Source organism: Anabrus simplex, chromosome 11 (assembly GCF_040414725.1).
Source record: "Anabrus simplex isolate iqAnaSimp1 chromosome 11, ASM4041472v1, whole genome shotgun sequence".
Classification (NCBI taxonomy): domain Eukaryota; kingdom Metazoa; phylum Arthropoda; class Insecta; order Orthoptera; family Tettigoniidae; genus Anabrus; species Anabrus simplex.
The window spans coordinates 80,442,103-80,454,661 of record NC_090275.1 but is presented as its reverse complement, the minus strand read 5'-3'; positions in this window follow the sequence as shown (position 1 = coordinate 80,454,661).

Sequence of the window (12,559 nt, the reverse complement as noted above, 5' to 3'; positions counted from 1 at the left end):
GTCCGCCTTTGAACTCTTTGACGTGAATGAGGACGACTAATTGATTTTTTAAGAATATTTCTCTCACTAGTTCCAGTGAAACTCAGAGATCAGGTGAGTGTAGATATTTATATTTATTATTATTATTATTATTATTATTATTATTATTATTATTATTATTATTATTATTATTATTATTATTATTATTATTTGAGATCGGATTTCTTGGCGGAATTTCAGCGGATTTTTAGTAGTATTTAGCGGATCTTGAAAATATAAGTTGGCAACACTGCTCGCGAACACGATTTCTGTGGCACGACGCACAACATGCTAACATATTTTAATGTTTTATACACGTAATAAATAGGTCGAAAATCTACGAGCATTACGCTCTAATAAAGAAGGATGTCACAGTTAATTCCATGGCCATACTTTTTACAAGTTTTATTAGGTTAAAACAAAAATATACAACCTGTGACAATAAAGTTCGGTGAATAGTCATGTACTATAAACATAGATGAACAATGCACGACAGTGACCTTACTGTCCTTCAAAATAGTCCCCTCCCATAACTATGCACTGCTGAGAACGGCGATCCATGTCCTGGAAACTTTGCAAGAAGGCTTCGTTTGGGATGGTGTTCAAAAGCCTCGTCACGTTTCGTTGGATGTTAGGAATATCGTCAAATCTCTTTCCTTTCAAAGCGAGTTTGATGCGTGACTTTTCGGCTCTGACCTTTTTCCGACGAGGGGATCCCGGAGAACGCCATTTCATGCTTTGCCGTTTCGTTTCAGGGTTGTACCTGAGACACCAAGTTTCATCCTCAGTGACAAAACCGTTCAAGAAATTTGGTGTCTCATCCGCCGTTTCGACAAAATCCTGTGAAGCCTCTAAACGTGCCTGCTTCTGATCGTTAGTCAAGTGATGTGCCACAAGACGAGAACACGTTTTCCTCTTCCCTAACTTCTGGGTAACGATTTGTCGCACAGATTCACGATTAATCTGCAGTTTATCCGCTATCATGCGCTCAGTTAATCACCGATCATTCGTGATTAATGTCCTCACCTTCTCAATGTTTTCGTCACTGCCAGCGGTCGCCGGTCTTGTGCTACGGGGGCTGTCAGAAACACTTTACCGGCCTCCTCGAAAACGGGCGAACCACTCGTACACACACTTCAAGGACAGTGCTTGATCTTCATAAACACGCATCAGCATCGCATGCGTTTCTTTCGGTGTCTTACCAAGCTTAAAACAAAACTGTACGTTGATTTTTTGGTCGTTCATGTGCCTGTTCGCAGTTCAGAACCAACGCACTAAACACGCACTGTGTCAAACAGGTCTTACACGGAACACACACGATGTTGAACTGAACAACGTTGGGAGCAGGTGGTCAAAACCTGCTGCTACGCAGGTGCAGCGTTGTGTATCGCTAGTGTTGTCGGATTGACCGTTCTGACTTCATTCACCTAACTTTATTGTCACAGGTTGTATCTTATTCTTACCTATTTTTGGAGCCTCCGTGGCTCAGGTGGCAGCGCGCCAGCCTCTCACCGCTGGGTTCCGTGGTTCAAATCCTGGTCTCTCCATGTGAGAATTGTGCTGGGCAAAGCGGAGGAGGGACAGGTTTATCTCCGGATACTCCGGTTTTTCCTGTCTTCTATAATTCCAGCATTACTCTCCAATATCATTATTTCCTATCTGTCAGTCATTAATCATTGCCTCAGAGGAGTGCGACAGGCTTCGGCAGCCTGCACAATTCCTATCCCCGCCGCTAGATGGGGGCTTCATTCATTCCATTCCTGACCCGGTCGAATGACTGGAAACAGGCTGTGGATTTTCATTTCTTATCTGTTTTTGAGATGTAATTTTCAGTTATGTTTGCAAAATAAAATCATGAAATATTCAGTCGGATTGATTTATATGTAATGCTAGTTTTGCTAGTAGCTTTTACATCGCACCGACACAGACAGGTCTTATAGCGACGATGGGATAGGAATGGTCTAGGATGGGGAAGGAAGCGGCCGTGGCAGCCCCAGCATTTGGAAACCACGGAAAACCATCTTCAGGGCTGGCGACAGTGGGGTTCGAACCTACTATCTCTAATACCTAATACCTAAATGAAGTCACACGAGAGGGTTTCATGGTGATTTTAAAGGATAATAACCGGTGGGACACTGGACAGTAAAAATTAATAAACAAGAAGACCTTTATTGACACGCAAGACAGAAAAGGTTTGCCATCCCTTCCCTAGGGCAATAACTGTGGTACATGACCGGTATCTGCGACTTCTAGCCTGCAGGGACCCAGACCACTCTGCCACCGCGATTAACAACAATGATTTTATGGGGGCCACCGGGAAGCACGTGTCCGAGGAAACTAAAAAAAAACACACACTCTCTCTCTTTCTTTTTTTTTTTTTTTTTGAAGGGCACAGAATCACCAAGAATGGTCTATAGAAAATTCTCCTCACAGATGATGCCAACAGTTACAGTTGGTTTTTACGTCGCACCGACACAGATAGGTCCTATGGCGACGATGAGACAGGAAAGGGCTAGGAGTGGAAAGGAATCGGCCGTGGCCTTAATTAAGGTACATCCACTATCTCCCGAATACTGAATACTGGCCGCACTTAAGCGACTGCAGCTATCGAGCTCGGTATGCCTGATACCCGTTCGATGACCGTCGGCAACGTGTGCGGAGGGCACCTTGATAATGCTGCACACCAGAGACATCACGTGCATCGAGTACAGCAAGGTGGTGCATCAGCGATGTTTTGGGATGGCATCATGTGGGCGTGTCGGACGCAGTTGTTGTCCATCCGGGGCACACTCATTGCTCGCCAATACAGGGATAACATTCTCCAACCCATCGTTGAACCATTTCATCAGCATTTCAGGGAAGAATTAAAGTTTATGGATGACAACTCCTGTGTCCATCGTGTAGGCATTGTCAATGATTTCATCAGTCGTGCCGGTATTGCCCGACTGGTTTGGGGCCGTCGTGTTTTTTAATGCAACACTCAACCCACTGTAAATTGTAGTGTTAAGGCATCTGGATTATTTAAGGTATGTAAATTTGTATATGAACGTGCTGTATTTACAATTCTAAGATAATAGTAATTGGACCGCTTAATCTCAATAGTATAACAATTTGAAATAGTTAAGTTACGTGTGAATTTGTATATGATGATGTTGGATTTAGGGCCGGTATTATAATGAGGGTTTAAACTGAAGATTGAACTAAATTGTAACTTGAGTTTAAACCGATGTTGAGTCTTATAATGGTCGGCCTAAGTTAAACTGAGGTGAAGAAGGAAATATACGATCTTGGTAGCAGTGACTTGCGAGAAAAGACGACTGTCGATAATGTTTTTCAGTGACTTGCAAGAAAAGATGACTATCGATAATGTTTTGTTTACTTCTTGTAAGTAAAATGGCGGATAAAAGCAATAAAGGTTGTCCTAATTTAACTTGTAGGAAATAGAATTGCTTGCGCAATTAGTTAAGAGATATTTATATAGTCCGTGAAACAGTGGCCTTATGAATTCCTTCGAAATTCCCATTTTAATAAACATACTACGGGAGGCATAAAACCGCAATGCTATTAGTAGCTGACTGAGGGGTTCTACAGCATGATTTCTGAAGTAGAAGGAAGTTACTTTATTTTCTAAAATTTACACTTTCGACATTCAAACAGTTCAAAAAAGTCATTTTTACATTCTTACCTTTCCGTTGCATGTTTTATTCTAGCACCAATTTGCTAAAATAGGGTTATGGCAGTCTGTTTTGTAAGCCTAAACCTATTTAAAAACCATTTTTCATTTCATATATGAATGAGACGTCCCCTTGCTTGGAAAACTCGTAGTGCCCGTGGTCCTTCAATAATTTGAACCACTTCTTCGTCATCGCTTAGTATTTCTTCAAACACCTCAAACATATCTTCGAGATCCATTCGTTATGCCATGTTGTAAGGTTATGTATTCTGAACCTTCAGTTTAAACGGTAGATGAGTGGCAGTAAAATTAATCTCTACTTAACCTAAGATTAAGTTTTATAATACACGACTAACAGATAAACCGAAGTTTAAACTGAACCAACTGTTTAAACCTCTATTATAATACCGACCCTTAGAATGTTAAACTAGTAGTAGCCGGGCTGAGTGGCTCAGACGGTTGAGGCGCTGGCCTTCTGACCCCAACATGGCAGGTTCGATCCTGGCTCAGTCCGGTGGTATTTGAAGGTGCTCAAATACGTCAGCCTCGTGTCGGTAGATTTACTGGCACGTAAAAGAACTCCTGCGGGATTAAATTTCGGCACCTCGGCGTCTCCGAAAACCGTAAAAGAGTAGTTAGTGGGACGTAAAACAAATAACATTATTATTGTTAAGCTAGTAGTAAGCTCAATCTATAGTATTGTATGCCGTAGTGTTAAGCACTGGGAAAACTTAAGTTGTGTGTGAATTTGTGTATGATGATGTTGGATTTAGAATGTTAAACTAGTAGTATTTCTTGTGATAATTTATTTCCATGGAATTGCTTGTTGTACTCATGTTCTTGTTCTTGTTGTTGTTGTTGTTGTTGTTGTTGTTGTTGTTGTTGTTGTTGTTGTTGTTGTTGTTGTTGTTGTTGTTGTTGTTGTTGTTGTTGTTGTTGTTGTTAGTCATAGTTTTTACTGGTACAGTGAGGTCCACTCCTACTCAGGGGCTGCCTGTTTTAGCAAACATTGCTCCTCCAGATCTGAGGAGAAAAGCAGCGAAAGTACAGTTGTTTAAGAAGACCTTAGCACATAGGAACTCACTCTTGTTCAATGCCGTACGAGATCAACCTGTGATGAGGTTAAAATACCGGAATCCACTCTGGACTGATCTACACTCCCATGAAAAATTCAGTGTAACAGCAGAATGGAGACAGCGATGGGAACAACAACACCTTTCTGATTAAAGACCCAACGAAGAAAGTGCCAGGTTTCGATCTTCCTCGACATGCATGGTCAAAACTCAACTGTTTCAGAACAGGCCACGGCAGGTGCCGATATATGATGAAAAAGTGGGGATATTGTGAAAGTGCTGCGTGTGAGTGTGGTGCTGAGAAGCAGACATTGATTGCTTCATGTTGTTGGGAGCTGTCCACTGTCAGCATTTAAGGACGGACTCTGGTTGTCGAAATTGGACATTCTAGTTTAATTAGTTATCTATTTTAACTTATATGTGCATTGTATATTTTTGCACATTATGCTTGTAAATGTCATACGATAATAACAATACTAATAATAATAATAATACCGGGCGAGTTGGCCGTGCGTGTAGAGGCGCGCGGCTGTGAGCTTGCATCCTGGAGATAGTAGGTTCGAATCCCACTATCGGCAGCCCTGAAAATGGTTTTCCGTGGTTCCCATTTTCACACCAGGCAAATGCTGGGGCTGTACCTTAATTAAGGCCACGGCCGCTTCCTTCCAACTCCTAGGCTTTTCCTATCCCATCGTCGCCATAAGACCTATCTGTGTCGGTGCGACGTAAAGCCCCTAGCAAATAATAATAATAATAATAATAATAAAAACAATAATAACAACAACAGTAATAATAATAATATAAAAAATTAAAATACTTGAGTTACGTGAAATTTGTATATGACGATGTTACAATGTTAAGCTCAACCTATAGTATTGTAAGCCGTAGTGTTCAGTACTGGAAATACTTAAGTTGTGTGTGAATTTGTATATGATGATGCTGGATTTAGAATGTTAAACTAGCAGTAATTCTTGTAATATTTTCTTTCCATGGAATTGCTTGTAGTAGTAGTAGTGGTGGTGGTGATGGTGGTAAATAGTAGTAAGTTGGGTAATTATGTATTAACTTTATTATCGCACTATTGTAAGTGCTCATTGCCATCGGGATATTTTCCAATTGCAATGTATTTGTTAATAATAATAATAATAATAATAATAATAATAATAATAATAATAATAATAATAATACCGTATTTACGCGAATAATACCCGCATATTTTTTTAAAAAAATTGAAACAAAATTGGGGTGCGGGTTTTATTTGAGTCAATGTTGGATTTTGTTTCAAAATCAACCTTCCTAAAGTTAGGGTGCGGGGATTATTCGCGTAAATACGGTAATAATAATAATAATAATAATAATAATAATAATAATAATAATAATAATAATGTTCTCCAGTTATGAATTCCATGGGATATGTTTGGGATCGATTGAAAAGAACTGTACGAACACGTCCTGCCATACCACAAAATCTTCGGGAGTTACGCAGGATTGTCACTAAAGAATGGGATAAATTAGATGAGCAGTGGTTAAAGGAACTAGTGGGCAGCATGCCACATACGGCACAAGCTTGCATTCATGCAAGGGGACATGTTACACTGTATAGAATGAGGTTGCTACAAAATGGGTTACCTCAAGATAAGTTATTTCTGTTTCTATTAGCTTACAGGCTAAGTGATTTGCTTGCTTTTGGATGCCAATAAACTGGAAGATGCGTTGCTTTTGAAGTAATACTTCAACATTGTACAAAATGGCTTAGAATATCTATTTGGCGGCTGATGCATAACTTTTTTTTTTTTTTTTTTGATGTGTGTAGGTATTGGAATGTGCCTTTGCTGGCGGTACCTAGTGTTTACACTGCACTATGTCTGCTGATATCGGCTAGAGCAATTTTGCTAGTTCCATTGATCTGTCTCAGTCTCATCCTTGGCTTTGACAAAATGAAAGTGACTGAGGTATGAGTGATGCTAGTAATCCCATTTCTTCCGCAGCCAGTCCCTGCTATGAATGGTGTGAAAATATTGCTCATAGGGTCGGTTGGTGTATGCATTTCAGTGGGCTTGGCAGACTGATATGTAATAGCAACTTCTGGCTCGTGAGGAAAGCAACGGGAAACTACCTCACTCCTCATTTCCCTAGTACGCCTCTTCAGTGATGCCTAGGCCATCTATGACAGCTGATGGCAGAGCTGTTGAGGATCCAACCAGCCTTCGGGCTGAGGATTAAACATACACAGGTATTGAAACTAGGATTGCGCGGATGAAGCCACGTGTGGATGTTAATAATGTTACCGTAATAATAACTCGATTGATAGAATCACTCATTCAAGTCCTAAAGGGATGCGGCTTGGATAACAAAACCAGGGCAATCATCGAACGGACCCTAGCTGACACAACCTCGAGAGTTAAGTTAAGTTAAGAGTGGATCCGGACTGCCTGAGGAAGAACGCTGGCGTTTTCGTACGTGACCTACACGATCAAGATCCTAAGGTGTGGCCAGATATTCGCAACACATTACGGTCATCAGCAATGAAATTCAGACAGCCACCCAGGAAACGTAACCACAGATGGTGGAACACAACCTGTGATGAAGCTATCAATGACAGAATCAAAGCATGGAATCAATGGAATGGACATAGAACATTCGACAGATGGCAGAATTTCCTTAAGACTCAAAAACTGACCTCAAAAACAATCCGCCGCGAAAAACGTGCATACGAGAAAATCAGACTCGCAGAGATAGAGCAGGATTTCCAGAAAAACAACACTCGGAGTTTCTACAAGACATTTCGTGAGGGTACAAACCACCAACACTAAGTTTTCGTCGACCTAACGGATCACTAGAGACAAACAGTAAAGAGAACAGCAACATACTGGCTGATATTTACAAAATCTACTGAACTGCGATCCACCAATTGAAAGACTACAGTTTGAAAAACCTCCACCAAACCCAGACTCACAGCCCCCAACAACTCAAGAAATAAAAGAGATAATCAAATCGCTCAAAAATAATAAAGCCCCTGGGAACGATGGCACAACTGCAGAAATGTTTAAAATAGGAGGAGATGACCTCATCAGAAGAATTCATTCGCTCTTAACAGAAATATGGGAGACCATGATGATTCCGAAGGACTGGAAGAATGCCATTATCCATCCGTTACATAAGAAAGGCGATCGAGCGGACCCCAACAACTACAGAGGCATATCCCTTTTACCAGTTATATACAAGGTTCTATCTAAAGCGCTATTAAACAGAGTAGAACAACAAACAGATCATTTGATTGGTGAATACCAAGCAGGCTTCAGAAAAGGTAGATCATGTTCTGTGCAAATTTGGAGTCTGAAGACGATATTAAGGATACGCCGCAGTACCACCACATTTGTCACCTTTGTGGACTGTAAGAAAGCGTATGACTCTATCGACAGACAAACTGTTGTGGACATCCTAGGAGAGCTCAGTGTGGACAAGAAGACCACAGAATTAATCCGCCAGACTCTCACAGACACAACATATCAAGTGAAGTTTCTAGGTGAACTATCAGAGCCTTTTGAAGTGCATACAGGAGTTCGACAAGGAGATGGCCTCTCCCCAATCCTTTTTAACGTAGTGTTAGACAAAGTCATCAGGGAATGGGGAAAAGAAATCGAAGGTATAAACATTGGTACTCGGGGACAAAGAATTAACGTGAAGTGCCTAGCTTTTGCTGATGATCTAGCTATCTTTACCAAGACTAGTGAAGAAACCAGATATGCCATAGAGAAGTTGTATGAGATAGCATCAAAGACAGGCCTCCAAATATCATATGAGAAGACTCGTATCATGGCTAATGGACACGAGAATATCCAAAGATCCCCACTACAGACAAATTATGGAATAATCACACAGGTCCCTTCCTTCAAATATCTAGGAGAAATCATTGTACCATCCGGATTGGACAGGAAAGCTAATTTAGAAAGAGCCACCAAACTTCTGAAAGCATACCGAATAACATGGAACCACTACAATAAAAGAGTGATGTCACGAAATGCAAAACTTCGGCATTACAAGACTGTTGTTCTTCCGGAAGCCTTGTATGCATCAGAAACCTCATCTCTAGGAGGCCACTCTAAAATTGATGAAATTGAAAAACAAGAACGAAAAATTCTGAGGAAAATATATGGCCCCGTTCATGTAAATGGTATATGGATCAAAAGGAAAATGTCGATTTGTACAAAGCAATCGACAAGTTCACCGATACCGTACGCAGGAGACGATTGAAATTCTATGGCCACATCTGTAGAATGGACGACACTAGATATGCAAGAAGATTGCTTGGTATAATTAATTCAAAGAAGGTCAAAATAAGCTTGTTTGAGGAAATAAAGCAGGACTTAAAAGAAATGAACATCACAGAAGATGTCATCAGGGATCGCAAGGCTTTTGGGAATCTGGTTGCAAAGCACACGTTCACGGAAAAGGCTGAAAGAACCACAGGGAAACAATGGACGGAAGAACGCAAGAAACAGCATAGCGAATTCATGAAGAGATTTTGGGAGGAGAAGAAGAAAGGAAAACCATCATCAAGCTAACAAGTTCAAACGCGCTCTGTAAACGGGCATAACGAAGGAAGAAGAATAATAATCATCTTCTCCCACCGCTTTTCCCACATATGCTGAGTCGTTGGTGCGAACTGGGTAGCACATGTGGATTTTGGCCCTGTTTTGTTGCTGGACGCCCTTCCTGACGTCAACCATATATAGAAGAATGTAATCACTATTGCATGTTTCTGTGGTGGTTTGTAGTGCGGTATGGTATCTGCATATGAAGAGGAAAGTGTTGGGACAAACATAAAATCCCAGTCCCCGAGATAGAAGAGCTCATCAGATGGGATTAAAATCCCCGTCCCGGCCGGGAATCGAGCCCGGGACCCTCTGAAACGAAGGCTGCAGCGTTGACTATTCAACCAATCAGTCGGACAAAACTAATAATAATAAGAAGAAGGTGTCTTCCCACTCCCTCTCTATGGAACACACCTTTGCGGGGTCACCTTGTCATGGATCATTCCTGTCATTTCTGGCGCCCAAGATGAATTCATTCTCTGTTGACAGTGGTGTGTGTGTGTGTGTGTGTGTGTGTGTGTGTGTGTGTGTGTGTGTGTGTGTGCGCTCAAGTGGGTCAGGTCACACACTTCTCTTCCTGACTGGTCGACCTCGTTCCCTATCGATTCCCCTTCCCCTCTCTTGCTTGCCCCCGCCCCCTCCCGCCCATTACCGCAACTCGCAGCCAGTTTATAAGAGAGGCACGGTCTTCTTACCTCTTAATTGTACAAATTGCAAACCGAGCTGCTTGTCGTTATTCGCAAATCAAGCTCCTTTCTGACTCCAATTTAGCTCTTTTTTTTCTTTTATGGAGTATCAATTTTAAACTCTCTGTCAGACCAGTAATTAATGGTTCTTAAATGATGCTTTATTTGGAGTTAGCTCTTTATAATGGGACAGCACAATGAACAATGTACTTGGATCTCACTGAGGTGCAGTTGAAGTTGCATTGTCTTAGGAAAAAAGAAGAAACTATTTATTTATTTATTTATTTATTTATTTATTTATTTATTTATTTATTTATTTATTTATTTATTTATTTATTTATTTATTTATTTATTTATTTATTTTTAAATGCTATTTGTTCGGGGCGTTGACCTATGAAGATCTTTTGCCCCTACTTGCACCATTTGCGAGGAACGTGCGTGTATTATGTAAATGGCGGAAGTGTAAAGTGTTGAATGTGAGGAAAGGAACGTCCTCAGGCCAGGTATATTAATCTTTTACAATTAAACCCCCTGACTCGGCCGGGAATCGAACCTGGGGCCGCCAGGTGACAGGCGGACGCGTTGCCCCCTACACCGCGGGCCGGACGATATTTATTTATTTAATTATTTATGTTTGTATGTATGTATGTATTGATTGATTGATTGATTGATTGATTGATTGATTGATTGATTGATTGATTGATTGATTGATTGATTGATTGATTGATTGATTGATTGATTGATAACTGCACTGAAGAGCCCAGATAAGTGCACACAAAAAAGCGGACAAGGTGGAAAATGCAATTGAAGATCTTGAGGCAACAACGGAAAGGAATATGTGCCAGGTATATATGTTCACAAGGAGATCAACACACTTGCTGTGTGTGACCACAAGGATCCAGGATTGTACAAAAATACGCTAGTAGACGTAATGTTACAACTTAGTAAAAAAAAAAAAAAAACCTATTCGTATGCCCAAATAAAAAAAAAACCTGTTTGGTCTTCACGGAATGCAAATATTCTTAAGGGATCATCACGTAAATTGGCCTGGATTAAAAATTATGAAACGAATGTCTATTATGTTGTTGTTGAGTATATTTCACCATTAGACCAAGTAAGTACCGAACCTGGACGTGAAAGTTTGATTAGTGAAGTGTAGAGGGTCGTAACTTCATTTTTTAAAATGGAAAAGCAGCACGTCCTGATGCCCTGACATTCTACAATTACTTCATAATAATGATCATATTTTCCCATGTAAAGACTGGGGTAGACAATTTTCATTGTAATGGTAGGCCCTCTTGCCTACCATCAGTCACAAACATGTTCGGGAACTTTCATTATAATGGCAGACACTCACTCTCCACCTCCCTTTTTACACCCTCAGAAAGCCTGTCTTAGTGATTTTCCCAACTGAAATCAACATAAGTATTTACAATGACGTCAGTAGGAATGTCGCACTTAGAAAGCAATGCTATCGTATGAAATACTCGATCAAATGAAAACTACTCATTTCCTCATTTCTAACGATACCTGACTCTTACAAGATATTCCAGGTGTATTTTGTAGTACTTCCCCTGATACCAAAAGCAATCCTTTAACTGGCCAATGCTTAAGTCGAATGTTGTAATATTTGCTTAAATATTGCTATTTGGCATGGGCCATAATTTTTTTTTTTTTTTTTCTCAATCGCCTGCTCAATGTCTCTCTCAAAACGAATAGTGGGATCAAACACTAAAGCAGTGTGCTTTTTCGGATGAATGACAACGGCTCTTCTATTCGAGCCCGTAGAAGAAACACAGTGAACTTCGTCATAAACTTGCCACTTCATTTCCTTTAATGCTGAAGCTAGAGCTGATCTAACCCTGTGATGGTGATAATTCCTTTGCGGTGCTCCCTTGCGACACATACCAAGCACGTTTCCTCTGGAAATGAGAACTGAATCAACTGAGAAAAATTGGATAACGAAAGAAATATAACATCTTGTTAATATACGACGGAAATACAATAATATTGATTTAGGGAAGTATGATGAAATAAGGGAGATCATACGAAAATCAGGAGGGTAAGGAATTTTGGGTGAAGGAGAGGTGTCAAGAAATTGAAGACCTACAAAGTAAAAATGATGTGTTTAATTTGCATAAGAAGGTAAAAGAAGTAACGGGTAACTTCAAAACTCGACCTTACACTCTACTGCTGAATGCAGCAAATAGACTAATTTTCATTGAAGAGGAAGCAGAGGAAGAATGGATGACTACGTCCTTGGTCTGTTTGGAGAAGGAATAAACCCAATTTCACCATCAGGCCTAATGAATACAAAGCCTGGACCAGGGGTTGGGGGTTGGGTATTTGTGCTATCTTAAAGATTAGAATTCATCTTGGGTAAGGATTTGCACCAGGTCTCTCCGCAGGACACATGTTTATTATTATTATTATTATTATTATTATTATTATTATTATTATTATTATTATTATTATTATTATTATTATTATTTTTGCTATTTGCTTTACGTCGCA